This window comes from Lutra lutra, chromosome 14 (assembly GCF_902655055.1).
Source record: "Lutra lutra chromosome 14, mLutLut1.2, whole genome shotgun sequence".
In the NCBI taxonomy this organism is placed as follows: Eukaryota; Metazoa; Chordata; class Mammalia; order Carnivora; family Mustelidae; genus Lutra; species Lutra lutra.
Genome location: NC_062291.1, coordinates 48,448,181 through 48,474,032, shown reverse-complemented (window position 1 = coordinate 48,474,032; position 25,852 = coordinate 48,448,181). Strand labels below are relative to the sequence as shown.

General features: G+C 50.7%; 1 protein-coding gene and 1 long non-coding RNA gene across 7 annotated transcripts in view; one reads left to right on the top strand and one right to left on the bottom strand.

Annotated features, from left to right (window-relative positions):
- Positions 1-13,868, bottom strand: part of C14H10orf71 (chromosome 14 C10orf71 homolog) — a 53,097-nt gene extending 39,229 nt beyond the window's left edge. For 3 of the 6 annotated variants that reach the window (XR_007122686.1, XR_007122685.1, XR_007122684.1), the window contains exon 1: positions 11,437-11,725. The gene's annotated coding sequence lies outside the window, so the exon portion shown is untranslated. Of the gene's footprint in view, positions 1-11,436; positions 11,785-13,730 lie in introns of those variants that run through there. The other 3 variants (XM_047702480.1, XM_047702479.1, XM_047702478.1) reach the window with 3 other exon arrangements.
- Positions 13,869-14,113: 245 nt separating this feature from the next.
- Positions 14,114-20,820, top strand: LOC125084733 (uncharacterized). Its single transcript, XR_007122687.1, has 3 exons — positions 14,114-15,747; positions 17,916-18,102; positions 19,790-20,820. It is a non-coding gene; the product is annotated as an uncharacterized LOC125084733 (long non-coding RNA).
- The last annotated feature ends 5,032 nt before the right edge of the window (positions 20,821-25,852 follow it).

The window sequence follows — 25,852 nt, the reverse complement described above, 5'->3', positions numbered from 1 at the left end:
TGGTGAGTGACAGAGCTGGGCTTGGGACCCAGGCCTGTGTGGTCCTGGAGTTGGACACAGCAAGGGAGGGGCCATTGGTGGCTTGTCGTGGCTGGGTTGCCAGATGGAGCAAATGAAAAATAGAGGACATCCAGTGAGATTGCAGATAAACAACCACGAGGATGAGCGTGTCCCATGTAATAGTGGGATAGGCTTCGTATTAGTCAGAGTTCTCCCTAAAATTAATCACCACATACACTAAAAATAGGTAGTCATTGTTTATTTGAAATTCAAATTTCACTGGACATCCTGTTTTTTTAAAATCTGGCAACCGGAGGTCCTCACCAACTTTTGGAACCCAAAGTGGACCGCCATCGGAGGAGGCCAGTGCAGTGAGTCAGTACGGGGTGACTCACGTCTGCGTGTCACACTGTAGTTCAGGACACACTTGGCGGCCATTATCTTGTTTGCTCCCCAAGATCCTTATGAGATGGGACCAGCAGGCCTTACTGTCACCATTTTCCAGCAGGAGACAGAAGGACACAGAGAGGGGCAGAATGTCGTTCGGGGTCACACAGCATGGAGAGAAGAGAACGCAGGCCAGGATTCAGCTCAGTCTCACCACTCCGTCACCCCACGCTTCCTCCGGGAGGCAACCCTGACCCTCGATCACGGGCTCCGGCCCAGATGGGTGTGTTTTGGGCTGTTGGGCTGCAGTTCAAGGGGGGAATTGAGGGCAGTGATGGAGAAAAGGAGGGTTTTTGTTTCTAATCACCTCCCGCGGATCTGCTCAGCTCAAGTTTCCGTGACAGCCAAGGGAATGGAGGCGATGGTTCAGCTGGTGAGCAGAGGGCCCTCCTGTCCGGGGCGGCAGATGGCAGGAAGGTTCTGGTGGGCCTCGCAGAACCGGGAGGGATGCCCACGAGCTGCTCAGGAGCCCGTTTCACTCCCCTCTGGCCCCTGCCCGTCTTTGCACAGGAAGCCATTGGGGTTTGCTTTGCTGCTGGGTTTGACCGCTTGGCTGTGGTATGGTTTTTGAGCCTGAGCTCTTTGGGTGGATTTAATTACCTTAATTGAATGATGTTTTCACTTCTCAGTAAAGGGGAGGCAGGAAGCTGGTGGAGACGACAGGGGTTGGCTTTATCACACCCAGAAGGCTCTAACAAATTAGAATTGATTCATTTTGGTCTTCTTTCTGGGTGGTTTTTTGAGCTGTGGAGGTGAGCATGCCTTGAAAAGCGGTTAAGTGTAGAGAATCAGGACAGCCCCCTGCCTGTGTGCCGATGGGCCCTGTTCCAGCTCGTGAATGCACAGATGTCCCACATGCAGCCTTCACCACCCCACCCTAGCCCAGGCAGACGCCTTGCTCCAGACCCCTGCCCTGCTGGTCAGTCTTGGGCCAAGCTCTTGACCTCTCTGTGCAATTGCCAACAGCCCTCTCGGCTGGCAGTTTCAGAACGAATGCCTTTGTCTACGTCCATATTTTACGAGGTGAACGGTGATGGCCACATCGACTTCCTTAGTTGGGGTCCTTCGGTGGGGTGTGGAGAGCAGGTGCGTGTCCAGGGTCTCAGGCCTCAGGCCCACTTCTGCGTGTGTCTGCGTTCACTCATTCCTCATGGAAACCCATCAGGGTTGGCCCCTGTCCCCACCTTACAGAGGTGGGAACTGAGGCTACCCCCCAGGTTACCCACTGTGTCTTGCCAAGTGCTGGCACTGGGATTGCCTGTCTTCAGCTCCAGGGCCCTGCTTCCTGGCCCTGTGATGACTCTTCCTCGCTATCCCCAATGTGATGATGGCTCTATCCAGTTAACCCCTTTTAACTCTTGGAAATCAGAAGTCTTAAGGTCATGGGAAGACCTTGTTCTTCTCCTGGAAGAATACAGGGGCTCTCGCAAGGCCAGCTGGAAGGTCTGTCATGCACCCTTTCACTTGGTGAGCTCCCCAGAGCATTACCATGTGCTGCCCTGCTCCAGGGCTAGAGGTGTGGGCTGCGGCGGGGCTGACCTGGGCCCTGCCTCAGGGAGCTGCTGGGAGTTGCCGATTGTACTGGGCCACATTTACCTCTGACTGCCTCTGATTGGCTTCCACTGGCAGCGTCTCTCATGCATGGAAAATGCAGCTTTGATCTGTACCTGGGTCATGGTGCATCTGCTTGGGCCATTTTGGCTCCATGGGCCTGGAACTTGTGAGCAGGGTGGGAAGGTTGGTCTCCATCCTGGCCTGGCTGAATGGTTCCAACCTAGAGGCTAGACTGGGAAAGCCACAGGCTCTCAGACTGACCCCCGGGCTCCTGTGCCCTAGGAGAGGACAAGGCCGGCTTCCTTCAGCCCCAGGAACGCAGTGTGGTTGGTGCTGGGCATCCCGATGGCAGCGCTGGGCTGGCACGTGTCGGAATCCTCCCTGAATCACATCACATACAAGGGGCTTCAAAGCCCTGTTGCATGTAGGAGACGAGGAGTCCCCGGGAATGTGGCTGAAGGAAGCAGCGTGTCTGGACTAGCCGGGCTCACAGAGCTACTTGTGGACAGGCAATCACAGCTACTGTGGGCATTCTGCTGGAGGAGAGGGGCTTTCTCCCTGGAACTCAGCCCGGCTTGCTTCCCCTTCCCGCCTGGGTGCCCAGTCTGCCATGTCTGGATGGGACATTTCCTTGGGAGCTTCCGAGCATGACCCACGTCTGCAGTGAGAGGTCAGGGAGCCTGACAGAGGGAAGGCCAGGCCCAGTCTCAGCAAGCTCACCACGAGGGTGATGGCACCTGGCATCACACACCCAGTGGGGGGCCCTCTTGCAGGGGGGAAGGGGAAGAGCAAGATACAGAGGCAAGCGGAGGTGAGAGAGGTGGAGAGATGGGCTGAGTTCAAACACCCAGCAAGCTGCCCCTCTGGGGCTGAGCAAAGTTTAACAGCTGACTATCTGGGACAAAGTTCCTGCCTTGTAGCCCTGGCTGATTTCAGTGGCTGGCATCCTGCTGCCCGTGGGCCGCTGTGTGGTGCAGTGGCTCTGGGAGCCTTGAATCCTCCGGTGCTTGGATCAGGATACTTGGGCAGGGGTCTCACTCTGCAAAGGCCTTCTGCAGCACTATTTCTGGCCGTCTCCACAGGCCAGGTGCTGTCAGAGATCACTCCTTGGAGCTCCTGGTGGCTGGATGGGCTGGATGGGACCAGAGGTGTCTTTGGATGCTCCCTTCCACCAGGATGGAGCTCCGACCTGGTACCCCTGGGCTTCTCAGCCCCACTCCACCAGGGGCTCTCACAGAGGCTGAGGGTCCCAGCCTCAGGGGCCAGACCCGACCCAAACTCCAGGGGCTGTATCTACTCCCAGATCAGGGCAGGGAGCCTCTGGAAGGGGGACAAACAGCTCTTTCAGAAATACCCAAAAGGGTGGGTCCTCCTGGGTCTGAGCCAGGTCCTGGTGTTCCTCTACATTCACTGGGTATGACCTTGGCTAAACGATAGCAAGTCTGCGAGCCTCAGCTTCCTCATCTGTAAAATGGAGCCAATGCCATGCACCTGTGTGTAAAAAACATGGGTTCTCCACTTTGGCACTATTGACTTCGCTGAAGTTCCCTGGGGCAAAATCACACCAGGTGGAGAACTGCTGATATGGAATCAAGGAGAAAGGATAGCTCTGCCACCGGAACTTCATTCATTCACCCATTCGTTCGTTCATTCATTCATTCATTCATTCTTTCAGCCAGTCGGTCACCCCTTCCATATTTCCCAAGAACATCTTGCCCTGAATTCTGGAAACAGTAGTAACCGAAATGAGATAGCTATCAAATGGGCAGTTCTAGGCAGTAGAAAGTGCTGGAGACCCGGTACCAAGTCAGGGTCGTCTTGGGCAAGTCACTTCACTTCCACCTATCCCTGTCGAATAGGGACAACAAAGAGCAACCCTGGCTCTGCCCGCCCCCTCAGGGCAGCTCCCCACGCTGCAGAGGGCCGAGGAAAGGAATTGTCATGCGGTCGGTCCCTGCGGTCACCACAGCCTGAGTCACCAGGTTTTTGGTCCTTCCCTGGCCAGGGAATGCCTGCCCCAGAAGGAGGCCCAGGGAGCCCCGGAGGCCACAGACCTGTGTTTTACCTTTGGCCATCGGGCACCAAGGGAATCATGTGCGTGCCCCTCGCTACACATGTCCCAGGAGTAGTTTCCTCCTTGCTTGTTTTTCCCTCAGCACACAGCAGGAAATATTTACATCCCAGCACAGAAACTGTGCAGAGACATAGAGGTGACCTTTGAACAACATGGCTTATACAGAGACTGTTCCAATAAATCCAGTACGGTACTGCAAGTGTGCTCGCTGTTCCTTATGATTTCCTTAGTTACATTTTCTTTCCTCTAGCTTACTGGATTGTAAGAATGCAGCATATAATACATGTAACATGCAAACGGTGTGTTCATTGACTGTTTATGTATCAGTAGCTAGTTTTTGGGGGAGTCAAAATATACAGATTTTTGACTACATGGGGGTGGGTGTTGGCACCCTTAACCTCCTCATTGTTTAAAGGTCAACTGTAGATCAAGGAAAATATATGACACAAAACTCACCCTGGTTATTGGTACGACTCTGATATCTTCTGTTCTATTCCATTCTATTCTCTCATTAAAAAAAAAAAACTATTTGCAATTTGGTAAGTGATTTCGGACCCAATAATGCGTTCTGATCTGCAGTGTTTTTTCTAAAGTACTCTGGACCAGTAGCTTTCCTGGTTAGAATTTCCTGGTTAGTAGTGTTCCTGGTTAGGCTCCTTTGCTGCTGTCCTGTGTGTAGCAGGAATGCTGGATTTTCATTTGGGTGGAGTATTGGGGACCTGAGGCCCAACCTCTGTGACCGACAGGGTCTGACCAGATTCCTGTGGGGCAGGGGAAGAGACCACCTCAGGTTTACAGGCCAGGCCTTCCCTTTGCTTCAATCCCCGGTCCCTGCACAGTGCCTGCACTTTTGTCAAAGGAACAAATGAATGAATGAATAAGAGAAATCCCCATGTACAGAGTACTTCGCATAAGACCAGCACTTTGCATACTCCAATATCATTGATTCATGTTTTTTATTATGTAATTAATATTTGCAACAGCCCTGTGAGGTGGACATTGCTCTTGTTCTTTACAGATGAGGAACCTGGAGTCCAGAGAAGTTTACTGCCTGAAGGCGTGGGGTTTGAACCCGGGGCTGCTGAGAGGGAGAGGGTGTCTGCAACCTGTTTTCAGAGGGTTCCTCCAGGAGCTCCTGAAATGTGTCCTGCAGGCTGAGAACCTTTGCTCAGGACTACTCCACCCCCTGGCCACTCGCAGCCCCACACTCCTGGTTCTCCTCTTCTAGTCTCTTTGCAGCTCATCTTAAGACTCTCGGTCCCATGCTCTCTTAATGCCCATACCCCAACACACACAAGGTCCTGTGTATGGGACCCTCCCACTCCCCTGAAAGCAGCCCTGGAGTGTCCCGGGCTTGGGCACGGCACTGGGACCACAGGGTCAGGGGTGCTACAGCATTCTCACCGTCTGTGCCCCATTTCCCCGTCTGTAAACTGGTGCCATGGGAATGGGTGGCAAAGGTGGAGAAGCGCAGCTAGAAGAGCCATCGCTGAGCCCCAGCCCTGCTGGGCAGTTCCGGGCGTCCATCCCATTTATCTAGCTCTGCTACCTGCCACACACTTGCTATCTGTGATCTTGCTCAGCGGTCACAACCAGAGGCCAGCTAGGTAGGGCTGGTGCTAAGGGAATTTGAGGTGGAAAATGGAAGGTCAGAGAGGTTGAAGAGCTCGCTTGAGGTCACATAGCCAGAGAGCACCAGCACTGGGATTCAGGCTCAGGTGTCTGTGCTACATGGCTCTGCCTTTCCTATGCAGCCAAGGCAGAGCAAGGCTTTAGGTTTCTGGGGTATCTTCATCTGCCGTGATGCCCATGCACGGTGGCCGGGGTCAGGGGCAGTAACTTCTGTCTTAACACCTTCTCTTCTAACTTCAGTGGCTCTCCTCTTCCCTTCATGGAGCATTTGCTTTGGCAAAGCTAGAGATGACATCTGTTGTACCTGACTGTCCTTCAGGAAGCATACTGGAGGGTGCCAGCTTCCTCGTTCCTGCATAGCCAGGAGTGCATGTGTTTCTGGGATTGGGGAGGGGTCTCACGTGGAGAGTCAGGGAAGTCCTAAGCCCAGGAATTCCTAAACCCCTCGAGGGCACACATACACACACACTTGTCAGAAACTGGCTGTCCCTGGCTTTCTCATTTCCCGCTGGAGGTTGGAAGTGGATGGGAGAAGTCTGTTTGCTAGGTGACAGCTGTCCTTTCTCCGAGGGGTGTGGCAGCAGAAAGCCCAGCTCTTCCAGGCAAGAGAGACAACTTCCATGACAGGAGGGGTGGGGGTGGTTGGGGGTACTGATAACCATCCTGTCTTCTTCATGGAATTCCTCACGGGATGCTTTATAGCGGCAAGAAAAAGAATTCAGATGTGACCACCCAGGTTATCCTTCTAAAAATGAACACTGAGAAATGCTTTTCTAACAGGCAAAGTTATTTAAAACTACAGCTTGAGTTGATGTGAAAAGATCAGCTTCTTGGAGCATCTTCTGCTATGTTTGAGGACAATGTGGGGACCTTGTTGCCTTTCCTTCTCTCATCCAGTGGTCCTTCTTGAAGGCCCCAGAGGCCTTGTTAGAGGACTGAGTCCCACTGCAGAGATGCCCACTCAGGAGGTTGGGCTGGGGCACAGGGGATGCTGGTGCTGCCCGTCCTGGGACCACACTTGAAGCCCTGCTGCCCTAAGTTGGAGACTGTATCCCTTTTTGGGAGGTTGTGCTGATAGGCCATAGGCTCTGGGGCCACTTGGGCCCCACGGTTGTCCACCACTGTGGTTTGGGCTGTGTCTGCCTTGCTCTGGGCTGGCTCTGGGCAGGCTATGCCTATGGGGAGTGCAGAGGTGAATCAGAAAGCTGCTCTCTTCAAGGAACCATCGCCTAGGAGAGGCCGAGGTAAGTGCAAGCTGCGGGTCCAGGAGGTGGAAGGAGAGAGTTCTCATGGGGCCAGGCTTGTTCCAAGGCTGCTTTGCCTGCCAGCCCCCACCTGGTCCTGCCAGCGCACCAAGTGGAGGGTGGTGGAAGGCCCATGAGATGAGTTTTTTTTTTTTTAATTACGTTTAGTTAGCTACTGTATAGTACATCATTAGTTTTTGGCGTGGTGTTCAATGATTCATTAGTTCCACATAATACCCAGTGCTCATCATAACACGAGGTTTAGAGTCAGACCAGGGCTCCCATTTCCTAACTCCGTATGACCTTGACATGTTACCTCTCCTCTCTGAGTCTCCGATCCTTCATCTGCAGCAATATCCACCTCACTGGGTGGTTGTGAAGGTGGAGGTTAAAAAAAACTATCAAGAGCCCAGAGTAGAGTTACATAGCATAAGGACTCAATGAATGGAAGCTTCCAGCACTCCATAGATCTGAGGTTTTTGAAGCAGACAGTGGAGGGAAGGAATCCCATATCTACCATGGCGGTACTAACACCGGTCAACAGGACTACTGAGTGTGGTAAATGAGTGCACGTGTGTAAAGCACATAGTAGGTGCTCACTAAATGCCCCCTGGAATTGTTTCTCATCCCCAGAGCAGGACAGTGTAGGAGAGCAGGAAGGGCATGGACTCACACCAGACCGCCTTCCGCACGGCTCCTGGTTCTGCTAGCTGTCAGTGGCCCTCTGCAAATCATAAACCTTATTTGTGCCTCGGTTTCCTCATCGGTAAAATGAGACCAATAGTCGTATTGCCTCATGGGGTCACTGTGAGGGCCTAATGAATTTGTATCTGTGAGGTGGCTGGCACCTAGCTGCTATACGTAAATGTCGCTCTCCTTCCCACCATGCATCTTGCCTCATTTAGGGTTGGGGGCACGAGGGTTGCTAGGAAGACATTGCCTTTTGCCACCATAAGCGAGGCAGTGACTGGCCAGCGTGCTGGAGAGGGCGACCCTGTGTTGGGATCCGCCCTTGTGAGTGCCCTCTCCGTCTGGTTTCTCTGCCTCAGCAAACCACTCAGCTCCCTCACTCTTAGATGGGATCTCGGCTGAGCCTTCTCGGCGTTGGTGCTTGTTGGGGTTTCCCCTTAAACGACCACTAGGCAGTCACCCGAAGCAATTCGGGGAAACCTTCCATGTTCAATTACAATTTAGATTCCTCTGCATGTGGGAGGCAGGCAGCCAGGGATGGCCCTGATGAAAATGGCGAACACACAGGGACAGAAGTGGCTCTGGGCCTGTGGCTTTAGCCCAGCGGGTTTAAGTTCTGGTCTCTTGACCTTTGCGGCTGTTAGCCTTGACCTGCTTCAGAGAGGGGCTGACAGGGGACCAGCAGCTGGTGCTGCCTATGGCCAGGCTGCCCCTGCAGAGGGCAGACCCAGGGGTAGCTCCAGCGGGAGCCCACTGTCTCAGGCAGGGCCCCGAGGCACAAGGCCTGAAACTGGTCTCCGCAGTCAGCAGGGAGTGGGGAAAGCACTGGGTCATTTGAGCAGATCTTGGAGTTTCCTCTCCCCCTTGCCTTCCTTAAGCTCCAGGCGAAGGCAGGACTGACATGAAATTCCTCTGTTAGCTCAGCCCTGCAGTCCCTCAGAAGCTCAAGCCCACCCTGGAGGGTGCTCCTCAGGGACAGGAGGGACCAACTGAGGCAAGGAAGAGCATCCAGGGACAGAGCCCCGGGCTCCTGCTGGCACCATGTGCAGGCGTCTCCGTGGCATTTGGAAGCCCTTCTAGGCCTCGGGCACCTGTGCTGTGCTCATCTCCTCTGGGCCAGAGCCTTGAGGGACGGCCATGCGGAGAATGGAGGTCTCAGCAACTCCCCACTTCCACGTGCTGTGGTTCAGAGGTCCCTTGGCCCTTTCCTACTAGGAAAGGCAGGTCTGTCTGTCAAGCCCTGGGAAGAAAGCTGCTGTTGGTGGATTGGCTCCTTGGACTCTCTTGCTGTCCGATTCCCAGACACTCCGACTCTGTGGTCAGGCTCTCCAGGACTGACCGAGCAGGCTTGGAAGGGAATGCGCTTGGCACCAAGGGGTCTTCAGTCTTCCACCTGGGGACCGAGGTCAGCTGAGAACCTGCTCTGCCTCCACCTTGAACAGGAAACATGTGGTACTCACGCACGCAGCCCCCTCCAGGGAATGCTCCGCAATGATGCCAGTGACTTTCATTGGGGGTGACAGATCTCAGCAGTGCTCCATGTTCTTCATTTTTGGGTCTTGATCTGTGTGCCTTGACTAATCCCTTGTCCTCCCCATCCCCTGTCTGTCCTCACCAGCTTGTCATGCAACCCCTGCCGACCAAGTAGAGATTAAGAGGTATTTGGACAAGCAGTTTTTTCAATGAAATGTATGATTTAGTTGCAGGGTTACAGATTAGCTGGATTTGGTGAAATGTGGTTTAAACCCTCAAATGGAAATAAAACCAAGATCCTCTGTAGCCTGTTGGGAAACGTCAACTCTGACGTCTCCATAAGGGCCACCTTCTCTTAAAGCCCTTTGCATTTGTCCAGTAACCCTCAGCAGATGGAATGAAATCCCAAGAGACAAGGAAGAAGGTGGCCCAGCGCTGTCTCCACAGGCTGGCAGGTGTCAGCTACTGAGATTTCTGGCAGAGCCTGGAGGAAAAGGGCTATTTCCAGACCTGGGGCTTCCCCTTTCTGTAAGGGTCTCTAGAGCTTCTTAGGGTCAGGAGTGAGGACGCAGAAGATGCCAAGACACTTGCCCGCATACTGGTGAAAAGACTCCAGGAGGGAGGCATTTATCTTCTGAACTCTGGGGGCCCTCTGTAGCCTTCCCGGTTTCCTCTACACACACCTGTCTCCCCAGGTCCTCAGGAGATCCAAGCCCCTGTTTCTAGGACCCAGCCTCCCACCAGCCCCCTTTCCTCCCAGTAGTCATGGTTGCTTCCATCCCAACCAGCTTCTGGTCACCAAATAGCAGACACAATTGTTCTCTTAAAGACCCAGAGGCAGAAGCTGGACTTGGGTCACCCGGAGATGTCTATTTATAAACTGATAAGCGCAATCTGCCCTGCTCAGCCCAGGCCACACTCCACAGCAAAGCTAACCTTCCAGTGGCAAACGGAACATTTCCTGTACCAGCCAGACTGGAAAAATCAGCCCCAGGGAGGGGCCGGGGCTCTAGAGCCAGGTACTGATCCTGAGGGGCCCAGCTTACAGGCTGATTTAACAGCTGGAAAATTTCCTGCTTTTTTTGGTGTGGGTATCAGACTGACCCATCTCAAGGAGTGTTCTTGTACAGCTGGGGTCAGCAAACTTTTTCTGTGAAGGGCAGCATAGTAAATGTTTTAGCTTTTGCTAGCCAAATGACCTCAGCCTTTGTAGCCACGGGCAAAATGTAAATGACCAAGTGTGGCTGTGTGCCAATAAAACTTTATTTACAAAACCGGGTGCTCAGCTCACAGCTGTGGTCTACTAACCACTGTTGTAGAGGGAACGCAAATGCTGGCGAATTGGACCTCATTTAACACAAACATTTGTTTAGTCTACTCTCCAAGATTCCTATACTTATGGGTTTTTAAAGAATATTACCTCAAATAGAGCTCATTATAATGGGGTTAGATGTATTGAAAGAAATTGTCTATAATTTAGTTTAAAAAATAGTTTTGATTTTCTAGCACAGTTCAGGTTTGCGGTAAAACTGAGCAATTTAGTGAAAGGTACAGAGATTTCCCCTATAGTCCTTGGCGCCCCCTGCCCCATGCATGGCCTCCTCCATGATCAGCATCCATGGGAAGGGTTTAAAGTCCTAAATAATGATTTTTTTAAGGTTATCTAGTTTTCTACACGTATTTAGTATTTTCCTCAGTGATCCATTCTCCACGAGAAAAGAAAGATAAGATATTAGATTTGGCCAAGCGTTGAGTCTGGTTTAGAACCCCCACGGTGTGGGAGAACACTGTGGGGGGGCTCCATGCTCAGGACACACGTACTCTCAGAGTCAACGTTCCAATGACCAATCGTCCATTTTGTTACAGCTGCCCCGATCCTGCCAAGCCTCAAACTGGAGTCCCAAGATCGACAGTCCCCTGCCTGAGAACCTGTCACTGTGGGGTTGCTCCTGTTTGGGAACGCATGACCTAGGCCCACCCACATGCTCGTGTCTGCCCCGCCGGGTGAGAGCAAAGTGCCCTGACACGCGCACATAAGGACAAAGTCACACACATCTATACTGTGCACTCTGTTCGGCGTACACCTCCTGCTCCCCACGGAAATCCGGCTCCCCAGCACTCCGAGAACTCAGAGTTCTCAGCTCTGCCCACCGAGAACCCCAGCCCCCAGTGTGTCCCTTGCAGCTCACACCACCCTGCACCACCCCCCTGGGCTCGGAACTCCATCCCACCAGTGGTCCCCCAGCAAAGGTCCCTGCTGAAGAGAGCTCCAGCCTCCCTGCCTCCGCTCAGAAACCAGCCAAGCGTCCGTCCGCAGCCTACCTTCCACTCTCCGCGTGGCCCAGCTGCTGGCTCTGCAGGCCTCCCTGGGAACCGGAGAGAACCCTGACGCCTCCAGCAGCCCGGCTCTGCCTGGCCGCCGAAACTTCTTCCCTCCTTCTCTGGGCTGCCCAAAGTTCAGCCGGGGTGGGAGGCAAGACCCACACCTCTCCGTTCTCACAGACCTGCCCACCTGGGGAAAATCAGTGCCCAGAAGTCGTCCAGACGCCGGACGTTCGTGAAACGTACCTAAATAGAGACCCAGCCGGGGGAAACCAAATGGTGTTCTTGGTGGGGAAGAGGCAAACAGTCCCCACCGCAACACCCGCGTGGTGTCAAGTAACAGTCAGATTAAACAAACAGCCCCAGCGGCTATTTTTACCTCCAGACCGGCCGCTGGTAATAGATAACTTGGGGAGTGAGAAATTGCTTGCCGCTGAGCTGGACCCTAACCGTGAATCCAGCTTCCATCCAGAAGGATTTCTTAAAGCTACTTCAGCACCGAGATTCAAAGACAGATACCCCCCAAGGTGCGAAGGAAAACCTTTGTTTAGGGAAACGTTAAAAAACATGATAGTGGGTGCTTTGGAGCCGGTGCCCGCCTGAGGCCTGCTGATGTCCCGGGGCAGAAATAGCCTGTTTCATCATCCCCTCGGAGGACCGCGGCCTGCATTCCTCGAGTAAGGAGCTGCGCTGTGCTGTGCTTCTGGAGCCAAATAGCAGGCCCAGCTGCAGGCTGGGGGAAGGCCAGGCTGGGATTTCAGGGGAGAGTTTCAGAAGGATGGGAAATAATCAGGGAAGAGGCAAGGTAAGTGCCCAGCGTGGTGAGCCGGGTCGTGGCAGGCCCCGTTGCGTGGAGGTCCAAGTGCTGGTGGACAGGTCTCGTCCTGCCAGCTGAGTGCTCCCCTCTCTGGCTCTGGGAGGGGCTGGCCCAACGGCCACTCTCTGCCTTGGCCTGGGGTTGACTGCTCTCCAAACTGCCTGCAGACCCCCAGCCCTTGTGCCTTTGCTCATGCTGTTCCAAGCCCTGGGAGAACCCCCTTCCCCTCCCTACATTGGCCCTGTGACACAATCCGTTCACTGCGAGGATTTAAAGCGAAAGTTTTTGTCATTGTTTCCAAGAGCCCTTTCTCATGTTCCCCTGGCCTGTTGCCTGAGAAAGCAGAGGTGCTGGTCCCCACCAGGTGCCCTGCTCTGCGAGGTGCTCAGAGTCCCTGAAAGTCTGCATTGCATTGTATCTCTGTATCTATTTGTGGATGGCCTCCCCCTTCCCTGGCCCCAGCCCCTCGTGGGCTCCTCATGGCCAGCAACCTGTGTCCCAGTGCTAACTTGGGGCCTGGCACCACCTCTAGCCTTGAATCTGCTGGTGGCCAGGGTCACAGGGATGCGAGTCTATGTGCTTCAGTTTGAACCAAGTCAGAAAGAACAGTTCCTTGTTGCCCTGCAGTTGGAGGTGTCAGACCCTAACCGGCAGGATTACCCAGCCCCTTTTCCTCCTTGGGGCCTCAGAACATGCCTTTTGCCCAAGAACTTGGGACCTGACTGCAGGGACACTTGCTCCCTGATCAGTACTCAGAGACAGGTTGAGGAAGGCTCCAAGTGAACCCTTTGAATTAGCCGACCTCACCAGCTCCCCTGCTTGTCAAAACCAACACTAGCCAACCTGACCAATGACAAGAATCAACTTGAGATGTAAGCCAGCATTAAAACAACACAACAACACAAAAGACTCGGAGCCCCGGCCCCTTGTATTTCCTAGCTATCTGACACCAGTCGAATCACTTAACCTCTCCGTGGCTCAGTTTACTCATCTTTAAGAGGGACAAACTGCTTAGCTCTGCTGGGTTAAAAATCAAATGAATTCATGTTCATGGGTATGCTTGTATATGGCAAAGCTTCTCAAATGTTAACTTTTTTTTTTTTTTTAAATGATTTTCCCACACCTTCAACCATCCGTACCATCACTTACTATATTTTTGTAAGGAGAATTTAAATCAACTTCTTAAAAGACAGAGCTTTGCGGTAATTAGCAATACCTGCAAAATCATAGGTTGGATGTTCTAGTTCATGTTTCCCCCATAACACCCTGAAACAAATCCATCTCCAGTTTGCATGTGATCTGAGCACCACCCAAATCATTCTGTTCCAGACTTTAAGGAAGGCTGCATCACTGAATTTCATTTTACAGGGGCAGTTTGCTTGGGATGTGAGTAACAGGAGCTGAACCCATTCACAGGGCCCGGGTCTTCCTCACTTGTTTTCCTCCCACTCCTTGGCACGTCCCTTCCCCAGCTTACTTTTAATTCTTCCCAGGTGGAGAGCCTGACCGCATGCCTGGTTTGGGGTCCCAGAGGCAGTGAGCTTTGCTGTGCGGCAGGAGCTCGTGGTGTTTGCTTGAAGTGGCTGCTTGAGAAAAGAAAAACATGGGGGTGACTCAGGGAACTTGTCAGCGTCAGCAGGAGGGGTCTGGAGAGAACAATAAAACACAGTTGACCCGGCAAGAGTCTGGCCTGGGAGCAGGAGCTTGGCGGGAAGTGGAGGGCGATGGGGGTGTCCGGCTGGCCTGACCCCAGCTAACCGCTGTAGAATCCGATGTCTGCCCCAGAATGTGCCCTGCCTGCCCCCAGGGCCATGGACTTCGCATCTGGCTCAGTCATGGTGGGCACACGGGTGCGGTCCACCCCCGCCTAGAGCACAGCCAGAGAACTCAGCCCCCGCTGCAGACCAGGAGCGCGAGGTGAGCTGGCTTCTTTCCAGGGGCCGGACCCAGGCAGAGTGACCACACTCTACCAGTCCAGGAGCTGTGAGCTGCGTGGAAAGAATGTGAGTGAAGACACAATTCTAAATGTAGAACCACGGACGCTATGTGAGCTGGCTCTCTAATCATCCAGAAAAACAAGGCCTGCGTGTACATTCTGCAAGAGCATAAATAAAGTTGTCCTCAGGCAGCGGGCGACGGCAGCCCATCCTCGCAGTGACTTCCCGGGTCCCAGCTCGCGGCACAACCCCTGGAACATGGCGGGAGAGGCCCAGCGGCCTGAGGGCATGGGTGAAAATGGCCTCGCTCTTGCCCGGATGCGCATGGTTCTCCCTAACCTTCTTCTGCAGCAACCTGGCTCTGGTCTGCATCGGGCTTATTCAGAAATGTTCAAAAGCTGATAGTGGGGGCAACACAAGACCTCTTGTTAGGAGGGCTCAGCAGACTTCTCTTCACTAGCGTTCATTTTTCTTTACAAGCTGTTTGGATAAACTACAGGATGGTGGAGCATTTCCTGGGCTTAATAATAACAACAAAATAATAAATGCTAGCTCATACTTACCAACCTTTACTCGGTGCCCTGCACTGTCCTGAGTCTTTACCTAAATTAACCTTGACGCTGTACACTCTTTATCTTAGGGCCTGGCACCGTTTTGTTCTGGCCCCACAAATTGCCACCTGTCAGGGAGCTAAGCAAAGACACGATAAGGAAACCAGTATTTCCTGAGCATGCGTTATGTGCCGGGCACTGCCTGTGGGTTCTTCTATCGAATCCTCACGCTATCCCAGTGTGATGTCTGTTCATACCCCCCACTTTACAGATGAGTAGACTGAGGCCTGCAGAGGTCCTGGATGTCATTCAGCTAACAGTGGTCCTGAGGATGCTGATGAAGATTTGTCTGTCTGCCTGTCCAGTCTGTATATCTCTGTTGCACCCCCCACCTCCAACAAAAGCGTGCTCCCAGCCCAAGTCCAGGGAACATGGCTGCCTTCCATCCACCTGTTTTCCTTGCCTCTCCGTGGCAAGAGAGTAAAGTCTGGCCAGGGCACCTCCTTAGCTACTGATTTGTTATGGGAACTGAGGGGATTCTGTACCTCAGTGTCGGCACAGTGAAAGCATATCCTCGGGGCTGATGGCAGGATGGGACGTCACTGTAGGGGACACTGCTGGAGCTCGGCCTCACAGGGCTGCTCACCTGCTGAGGGGCCAGAGCAATCAGACCCCTCCCTTCCGATGGACTTTCTCACCAGGAACTCTGAGTTGGCTCCTTTGTGAAGGGACTTTACATGGTAATGCGTGTCTGGTGCCTAGCTCAGAGGGGCCGGATTTATCGAGGTGGAGTGGGGACACCCTGCTTGTGGCTTGCAGCTGGAAAACGCCCCACTGACTGAGGTTGCTGGTACCTCTTCCCTAGGGCTGCTGCTCTCCTAGCCTCACTGGCCTGGTGCCATAGTCAGCTGAGAGTCACCTGGGCCAAGGGCTTCAGAATTCTTTGCTTCGGACTCTCCAGTGAAAGATTTCAGCGCAAGAAATAGAACCTGTGCTAGGAAACAAGGTAAAAATGCCATCAAACACCAACAAGGTCATGGTGGCCAGCAGAGAGGTCAGCCACCAGGGCATGTGGAGTCTATGAAATCCATCTCTCCACCTGGAGGGATCCGGAAGTCGAGAGTCGGGAGGAGCAGGGGGAGTGGAGAGGTGTGCTTTCCTCTCTCATGTAGGGGCCCACAAACTTTTTCTGTAAGAGGCTAAAGAAAATGTTTTCAGCTTTGTGGGCCAGATGGTCTTTGTCACAGCTGCGCAGCTTGCCTATGGAAGATGGTCAGAGCTGATCTGTAAACACAGGGGCGTGGCTGAGTGACAATAAAACTTTATTTGCGGACACACGGGTTTGAATTTTATATAATTTTCCCATATCACAAAAATATTCCTGTTTTGGTTTTTCCTTCTAAATACATCAAAAACATTTTTAGCTTATGAGACTACCCAAAAGGAGTGGCAGGATGGGTTGGTTCCTGGACCGTAAGGGCTGAGTACTGACCCATTCTCTCTGCCGCAGCCACTGCCAAGCATGTGGGCTTGTGGGCACCCCGAAACCCGCGTAGTCTGAACTGAGACATGCTGTAAGGGGGGGAAATGCACACTGGATTTTTAAGACAGTGCTCCCCAAAAGTGCCCCCAAAACAAAAACAGAATGTAAAAGTTTACTGTATAGAATATTTTATTGGGTCTTGTGTGGATATGATGATACTTTGCATATTATGGCTTTAATAAAATATATCACTAAGATTGTTTTCACATATTTCTTTTTAATCTTCTAATGTGGCTACTGGCAAATTTAAAATGACACATGTGGCTCATGCCGTGTATTTCTAGTGGGCGGGGCGGGGCAGCTCTTCTCCCAGCTGTGACCCTGCCCCTCATTGCCAACGGCTTCCCTGAGGACAGTCTGTTCCTGGGATCAGGGCTGATGTGGTCACGGTGAAAATGTCTCAACTCCTCCATTGTCAACTGCTCTGAGTTCGGAAGTTAAGCAGGAACTGTGTATTCCTAGATCACTTCTGTTATTATTTCTATTTGGTTCTTCCATTATCTGCAAAATAGTGAACCTTAAGTAGTTAAACTTTCTGCCGATGAAGAAAAATGGGGATAGTTACCATTTTCCGAATACCTACTGGATCCTGGGTTAACAGTCTCATGCCCAGTGTATAATTTAGTTTTCACAACCTCCCAGGGGAGTGAGGGACCATTCCCATCTCCAATTCCTAAATGGAGAACGAAGTCAGAGAGGTAAAATCCTTTGCCCTAAATTGTGTAATTGACAGCAGAGCTGGTCGTAAAGTCAGGTTGCCCTGTATCTCCAGACTGAATATTTTTCCTGGTGCCATCATCACTAAAGGGCTGGTAGAAGCAGGGCCTCCTGGAGGAATTGTTTCTCCTTACAGTGCAGAGAGGTGGCAGAGGGAACACAGAGAGCCACCTGGCTGTGGAGGAAGAGGATCACAAGGCAGGGCTGGGTGCAAAGCCAAAATGTGTTCTCTTGTTTCTCTGCACCCCCAGGCATTGCCTGCTCTGTCCCCCAGCAGCAGCTGCAGAGGAAGGTCACTATTTAACGGTTCCATATGCCCCTCTGATCCAGGAGTAGTATGACTGCTTTGACCTTAGAGATGGACCGACATAAGAATCATTTCTCTCACCCTGGCTCCAGCCATTCTGCCTTCTTGCTCCTCTTCATATACGTAGCTCCAACATGCCTCAGGGCCTTTGCCCCTGCTGATCCTCTGCTTGGAGCTTTCTGCCCTGGATCTTCATAAGGCTGCTTCTTTCTTCCCATTCAAGCGTCAGCTTAAGGGTCACTTCCTCAGGGACCATCCCCTCTAAAGACTCTCACTCTCAGCCCCAGTCATCCTCCATTCTGTTTTTTTATCCTTCATACCATCTCCTTCTTTGGTCATGGGTTTATACTCTGTCGATGCCCTTTCCAGAATGCAAGCTCCAAGAGGACTTTCACTTTGTCTGCCTTCTTGTCCCCTGCCCCGAATGTGTGCTAGTGGGTGAGTGGCAAAGCACTGTGGTGAGGGGGCTCCTTACCGCCTTGCATCTCCCTCCTGCATTACAAACTCGGAGCGTTGGCCTTATCTCAGGACCGCGGTTCTCAAGTCAGCTGGAGGGCTGGTGAAAACACAGATTGCCGTGGCCCTCCCTCAAAGTGTATATTTCTAGCAATTCCCAGGTGGTGCTTACCCTGCTGGCCCAAGGACCACCCCCTCGAGAAGAAAGAGCTGCTACTGGCCAAGCGAGGCCAATGCCACTGCTGGGACAGGTGGCTCACTGGGAGCTGCTGTTTCAGAGAAGCTTCTCACTCAAGGTGAAGCTTTGTCCTCCCTGCATCTCTGAGGTAGATTTACAGGTAAGAGCTGAGGCACGAGTTAAATAACCAGAAGATGAGGCTGGGGCTTGAATTCAGGAGTTCTGGCCCTCAGCCTCGTTAGACTCCCACCTGCCCGCCGCCTTGCTGCGGCCGAACCTCCCAGAAGCCTTTGGATGTAGGTCACAGGTGCCAGGCGGACCCAGCCACCTCTTTTCACCTGTAATCTTGGTGATGCTTGGCAGAACTCGACAGAACTTTGGGAGGCACGGCCAGGAGAGTCCGTGTAGCTGAGCTGACTAAGATTGTAGATTTTGGCCTCAAAGAGGTATGGGTTCCATTGCCAGATTACCAAGACCTCCGTCACGTGATCTGACTTCTCCAAACATCAGTGTGGTCATTCCCTCACATGACCGTTGCAAACAGTGAACGAGAGGACACAAGCGCTTGGCACAGGTCGAGGCTCACAGAAGGTTTGACAGGCTGAGGAAGCCCTCGTGGTAGGTTTCTGATCACCTGGGCTGGATTGGGGCTGGGTAGGAGAGCCACAGCAGTTCACAGTGATTGGGAAACCCAGGGGCTCGGCGAGCAGGTGGGGAGCAGAGGTCCATGAGCTGGGCTCCACCTCACGGTGCAGCACCGCACAGCTGTAGACAGCCACGAGGAGCTTCTCTCCGCCATTCCCAGGGCAAGGGGGAGACCCGCGGGATCTTATGCTACCATTCACTTCAAAAGAAGAGCGTGCAAATATGTGGGTATTTATATATATATTTGCTCATATTATAGGAAACCAATAGGACAAATAAAAACCCAGGAATCGTTCTCTACGGGGAAGGGAGGGCACAGGTGTGTGGAGGTAAAGGAAAAGGAAACGGAAAAGGTAAAGGAAGTAAAGGAAAAGGAAAAGGAGCCAGGCTTCTCTGAGTCTACTTTGGTTAGCAGATTTGGTGTGGGACCAGGTACATACCTGCCAGCTTATAAAACTAGATTAAAGCAAAACTTTAAAAAAGCCATCCCTGAAAATTAGAGCAGAATGAAACAAATGAACTTAATGTGTAAAGGGCATAATTTTACAGAGGGGAATTATTTCAAATGATTTGAAAATACATTAATTTGACTTAATATCTGCGGTCAGGATGTAGCCTTACACAAATTTAACTCTCAAGTGAAATGTTACACTGTTCTCAGAAATATAGATAGATAGACATAAAGCAAATGAGTAAGGATGTTAATGTCATTAGAAAGCAGGGGGCACCTGGTGGCTCAGTTGGTTAAGCAGCTGCCTTCCACTCGGGTCATGATTCCAGGGTCTTGGGATCGAGCCCCGAGAGGGGCTCTCTGCTCAGCGGGGAGCCTGCTTCTCCCTCTCCCTCTACCATTCTCCTGCTTGTACTCTCTCTCCCTCTGTCAAACAAACAAATAAATAAAGTCTTTAAAGAAAGGGTATTCTTTTTTTTTTTTTTTAGTGTTAGAGACAACAGATGCAAATATAAAATCAAATGGTAAGTAAAACTCAGTACTTGCACATTTATATTGAGTATCAATATAAAGATTGTATAAAATCAAACATAAAAAAATCAAACATACAATCAATATAAAGAGAAAGCACAACAAAATATACTTTCTCTTAAAAAAGGAAAACATTTCCTAATAAAAAGGCAGTAACTAGCATAATAACTAATACAATAGCAATGAATCTTCTTTAGACTAAGATTTTGTCTTTAAACAGGATTTCTCATTAAAAAAAGCAAGCATTCCCTGAGCTGGAGCAGAAAATGTATAAGAAAGAGTCTGGAACCCTGTGTCACACTGAAGGGCAAGCAAGCAGAGGAAACCCCTCGGGAGGATATCAAAAGAACAGGGGCCAACTCGAAGAACTTCCCCACAGTTAAAAGTGGGATGATACAGTGTGTGAAAACACCATGTGGGCTGAGACACATTGAAACTGCTTGAGCCCATGAGTACACAATGATACTGAAAAAAAATAACAGCTCAAGCCTCTCTCCGTGGCCTGATGTAAAAAGCAGCCTCTTTCTTTTGAAAAGGGGAACAGGGTTGAGTACCTCACCTGACTTTCCTGTGTGAACCATACAAAACAGTTTAAGGAGCCAAGTGATGGATGAAGGAAAGTTTCTCTGATACAGAAGGAAGGGTAGAACAAGAATATTATCAGTTCCAAACTCCTGGCGAAACAGTGGGTCGAGATGACAATCACCAACGGGCCCCCGATGAAAATACACATTACCCATGAAGTATTCTTGTCAAAAAACCAAGCCTAAATCAGAACAAGTTCCTGACCCTGGATTTCACTACCAGATTAAAAGAATAACAAGGACAAAAAAATCATGAAATGACACCGTGAGGAAGCAAGGAGCAAAACTGGGGTATGGACAACTCTACGGGACAAGTGACTGATATCTTTTCACATAAACCATTGAAGTTGAGGCAAGTGGGATGACATGATTAAAAGACACCAATTAAACACCACCTATAGATTCTGTTTGGATCCTGATTTCAACAAACCTAGCAAACACTTGTGAGACAACTTGAAAAATTTGAGCACAGCCTGGGTATTTGATGATACTCAGGGACCATGGCTCCTGTTTTTAGGTGTGGTAATGGTATGTTCAAGAAAGAATCTTTATTATTTAGCAAGATCTACACTCATACTTATGAATAAAATGAGATGATATCTGGGGTTTACTTCTAAGTCATACAGTATATGGGGACATGGGTTGAAGTGCATGAAACAGGATTTTTGGCCTTGGGCATTTGTTATACTGTCTTCTCAACTTTTGTATACATTTGAAAAGTTCAGTAATTAAAAAAAAAAAAAAAGCCAACAAACTAGAAAATTCCCTGGGGCAGGGAGGAGAGAAAGAGAGGGTCAGGGTGAGCTGAGGGGGAGGTGGGAGCTCTGGGGAAGGAGAGAGACACAGCAGGGAGTCCGAGAACTCTGCAGTCAGGCGGCTCTGCGAGAGCCAGGGTGAGATCTGAGACTGTTCCTCGGGCCACGTGGCAAAGGAGGTGGCACCTGGGTCTGCCTGGCCCATCCCGTAGACTCCAGCCTGTCTGGTAACCTCACTTAGGGTTATTTGATATTAAGTGGCTTCAAGGAGGCCAGCGTCTCTACAAATGTTGGCAGGTACACAAAACATCAGAAACAATTAAATGTCCAATTTTAGAGTCTGGTTGGCTAAGGCTATGCTTAACAATTAAAAAACTTAAAATATAAGAAAATATTTATGATAGATTATTAAGTAACCAAGTAAAAATGTGCTTATTCGTGGAAAGAAAAAAAACCCCTGTAACAATGGGGTTATGTAAAGAAAAGTTCTCCAGTAACAAGGTAAAAAGACACCTAAAACCAACAGATACTGTTTTATAAGCAGAATATGTGCATGTTGATTTTTCCTTTTTAAAAATAACGATGATGCATTTTCCACTGAGATGATTTATAGCAGGGTGAAGAAAACCTGTTCCTACTTTTGACAAAAGCTTATAGTTGGACCAGCTTGCAGGAAACCTGAGTGCAGACTTCTCGTGGGGCCCTGTCAGTTCCCCAACTCCGCTAGCCCCGCTGGAGCCACCTTTGCCTGGCAAAGGTGTGTGGCTAATTTCACCCATGACGTTAACACCCCTGGAATGGCTATATGGGATGGTAGGGCTAAAAATACCCCAGTGCAGGAGGAGTTTCTCTAGAAAGCCCGTAGCTGTCTACTTTCTCCCAAGGGCTGGGGAGGTCACTCGCCTTTGGCCAGTGCTGGGATGTGATGACCCTGTTGAAGGCAAATACTGCTTCTTGGACCCCTGTAGATCCCAAAGTCCCTAAGGCGTTGCCTTTGTCACAGAGGAGCCTGGGAAGCAGGTGGAAGGTTCTCACAACCACAGATGGGCTGCCCAGCTCATGTACCTTTACTCCAGTTTCCTGTTGTGGAACAGAAGATGCCGAGATGGCCCTCCGGGCACCATGGCTCCAACAGGGGAGGTTCATTTGCAGTCCCCTGTCCAGGTTTAGAGCACAGAGCAGGAAGTGGACAGTTACAGTAGGACTGGAACTAGCTCAAGCAACCTGTGAGGTGAGGACAGAGCCAGTCTGCACTCTCAGATGAGCAGCTTTGCAGGTCGCCGTTTCCCCTCCAGGTTCTCTATCTGGTTCAGATCCCAACTCCCCAAGACGAGCCGTGCTTCCAGAGGCTTCCAGAGGCTTCCAGAGGCCAGACTTCAGGGAGCTTTTGCACAACTTCCTGGGCATCCACTAGTCACCTTTCTGCTGTCACAGATAGTGCTGTCTGGTGTGCAGAGGGCTCCCCATCACATTATGGGACATTGGTTCTTAGTGCAGGCTTCCGAGGGAGGCTCAGCAACCTTGTCAGCCTTCACTTTCCAGCAGAAGGGGCAGGGTCTTGGGGATTTATGGAAGTCACATGGTGAGTCCAGCAGATAATAGAGCGAGTGCAGAGCTCAGGTGCCCGACAATTAGGGTAGGGGCTTATGGGCTCTTTCCTGGTCTTTGTGGAGGGACCAGCCCATACCTTTGCTTACACATCCCTGGCGTACAGCTCCAAGCCCCAGATTCGCCTAAAGCAGCCGATGGCCAGATGTGACCCAGAAGGCTGCAGGATGGTTTTATTTTCAAAGAATTTGGATTGGTTAGCAGCATTTGAAGACCAGGAGATTTTGTGGCTGTAGTAGCGTGTCTGGCTCTATTTAATGGAAGATTGGGCACCACTGGGGGGCACTCATGCCTGGGGGGAGGGGGAGGGGCTTCCCCTTCCCGTAGGGCCTGCACTCTTCTGCTAGCTGTCTGAGAACTTCACTCATTCACATAAGCTGTCAGGATGAAGACTATGGTGTGTGCAATTGCTTTCTAAGCATGGGATGGTCTAGACGGTGTTGGAGAGTGATAGCTGATCATGACATCCTGTCTCAGCATCTTCCCTCAAGCCAGCGTTGGGGGTCAGACCCTGAACACCCAGCCCTGCTACACACCTTGCCACTGGATACAATCAAACCCTTGGAGAACTAGGAGCCACACTGAGTTGAATTACACCTTGAACAGGACATAAACCAGGACGTGTCCTACCAGCATTAATACTAAATAAGGCTTATCTTCAAAAGCATTTACCTGCTGTGAGCAGATATGTCTTCATGAAATATGAAATCCACCCAAATTTATTAAAACCGCCTGCGAAGTAGTGGGAGCTCAAACCGAGCAGCCCTCTGTTAGAACCTCATTATTATTATGGCATTATTTATTTATATCCCACCCTGAGACAGACATGATGTAATCCAGTAATTAAGATTGTTATGATTGAATATTTATTAAGCACCTACAATAAGCCAGCCACTGATCCACAGAAAATGAGTCTTTACCCTCAAGAGCTCCCATTGCGCTGCCACGGGGAGCTCAGCGCCTCTCATCGGGGAGCAGGGGGGGTGGTTTAATGGATTTTGTCTTTTCTGAGCAAGCCTGAGAAATGACACTGATCAGAAATTGGATCCAGTTCAGTCTTGCTGTTCATTCTGAATGAAATGAGAACAATCCATCGCTGGCTTAGGAACGAGAGAGGCGCGCAGAGGGGCGGCCCTCTGAAATGTCTCGGATGAGCAGTGAGGCCTCCCAGCACGCAGGAGTGGGCGGGACTGGGGCCTCCCCTGTCTCTCTCCACAACCCCCAAACCCAGGCCAAGAGGCATGAGCAGCTTGATCTGCTTTTTAAATTCATTCCCAGGCCCAGATTTGGTGGCCCCTTGGTACTTCTCATAACATGGTCACAAGTCAACATTCCCTGGGTCCCTCCTGTGGGGCGGGAGCTATAGAGGGCACCAGACAAAGCCTCAGGCCACCTGAAACCTTGTCCCCGGACAAGGTCCCGCAGGGAGGTTCCTCCTCTGTTTCCCTCCAGGTGCTTCGAAGCAGCCCGTGAGAGCTTCTGCGGCCTCTCTTTTCTCTGGTTGTCCCTCAGTCATCCTCTTCCTTCTTCCCCCACATTGGGCCACTTTTCCTCAAAAGGACCTGCGGGGCCGTGAGCTCACCAAGGCAGAGCCTATGCTCTGGGCTCCTCTTGCTTCTTCCTGCCCCAGTGCCTGGCAATTCTTTGTCCAGTGAAAGAGGAAATGAATGAATGAAAGCGCAAAGGTGTCAGTGAGCAAAACACAATTGTAAATGTGTGCTGTTCATTGATACCTGATCTTCTGCGACCAGCTTTCTTCACTTACAGTTAGTTTTTTCCCTAGCAGATTGTTTTTCTGTTTGGGAAGATGGTGGAATGTCCTCCAGGCTCTCTGGTGCCTTTGGTAGGAGGTATGATTGAGACTGACACACGCCTGCCAGGGTTCCTTTAGCATTAGTCTGGACTTATTTTACTAGGTTCAAATAAAAGCCACCTCACCGTGGAGGAGACCCTAGTCACTTGACAAAATCTCAGGATTTTTTTAATTTTAATTTTTATTTATTTACTTGTTTATTTTTAGATTTTATTTATTTGAGAGAGAGAGAGAGACCATTAGAGAGAGAGAGAGAGCATGAGAAGGGGGAGGGTCAGAGGGAGAAGCAGAACCCCCTGCCGAGCAGGGAGCCTGATGCGGGACTTGATCCCAGGACTCCGGGATCATGATCTGAGCCGAAGGCAGTCACTTAACCAACTGAGCCATCCAAGTGCCCCCTCAGGGTTTTTAAAAAATAAATTAAAAAAAAAAAAACAAACCCCAAAACTGTGGTTAAACACATTGAACATAAAATTTGCCATAGAGCATTTTTTATGTGTACAATTCTGTGGAATTAAGTATGTTCATCCTGTTGGACAAACTTCCCTGCCATCCATCTCTGGAGCTTTTACAGCATCCCAAACTGGAACTCTGTCCCCGTGAAACAGTAACTCCCCATCCTCCCTCCCCTGGCACCCACTGTTCCACTTTCTGTCTCTACGAACGTGACTACTCTAGGTACCTCAGATAAGCGGAACCATGCAGAATTTGTCTTCGGTGACTGGCTTATTGCACTTAACATAACGTCCTCAAGTTTCTCCCATGTTGCAACAATGTGTCAGGATTTCCTTCCTTTTTTTTTTTTAAATTTTATTTTTTATAAACATATAAGATATTTTTATCCCCAGGGGTACAGGTCTGTGAATCGCCAGGTTTACACACTTCACAGCACTCACCATAGCACATACCCTCCCCAATGTCCATAACCCCACCCCCCCTCCCAACCCCCCTCCCCCCATCAACCCTCAGTTTGTTAGGATTTCCTTCCTTTTTAAGGCTGACTGATATTCCACTGTGTGTATATATCATATTTTGTGGGTCCATCCATCCATTCATGGACATTTGGGTTGTTTCTGCCTTTTGGCTATTAACGAATAGTGCTGCTATGAACGTGGGTGTGCAGACACCTGTTCAATATCTTGTTTCCATTTCTTTTGGGTGTATACTCAGAAGTGGGGTTGTCGGCTCCTGAGGGTAGTTGTATCGATAGCTTTTTGAGGGGCTGCCGTGTGGTTTTTCATAGTGGCTGCATCACTTGACATTCCCAGCAACAGCGGACAGGAGCTCCGGCTTCCCCACATTCTCACCAACAGGTGTTCTTTTCTTTCTTTTAAAAAAATGTTCAGAGAAGCTCTCCTCATGGCTGTGAGGTGGTATCTCATTGTGGTTTGGATTTGCATTTCCCTAATGATTAGTGATGGTGAGCATCTTTTCAAAAATATCAGTTTTGGTTATCTAGGTGGCTCAGTTGGTTAAGCGTCTGCCTTCGGCTCAGGTCATGATCCCAGGATCCTGGAATGGAG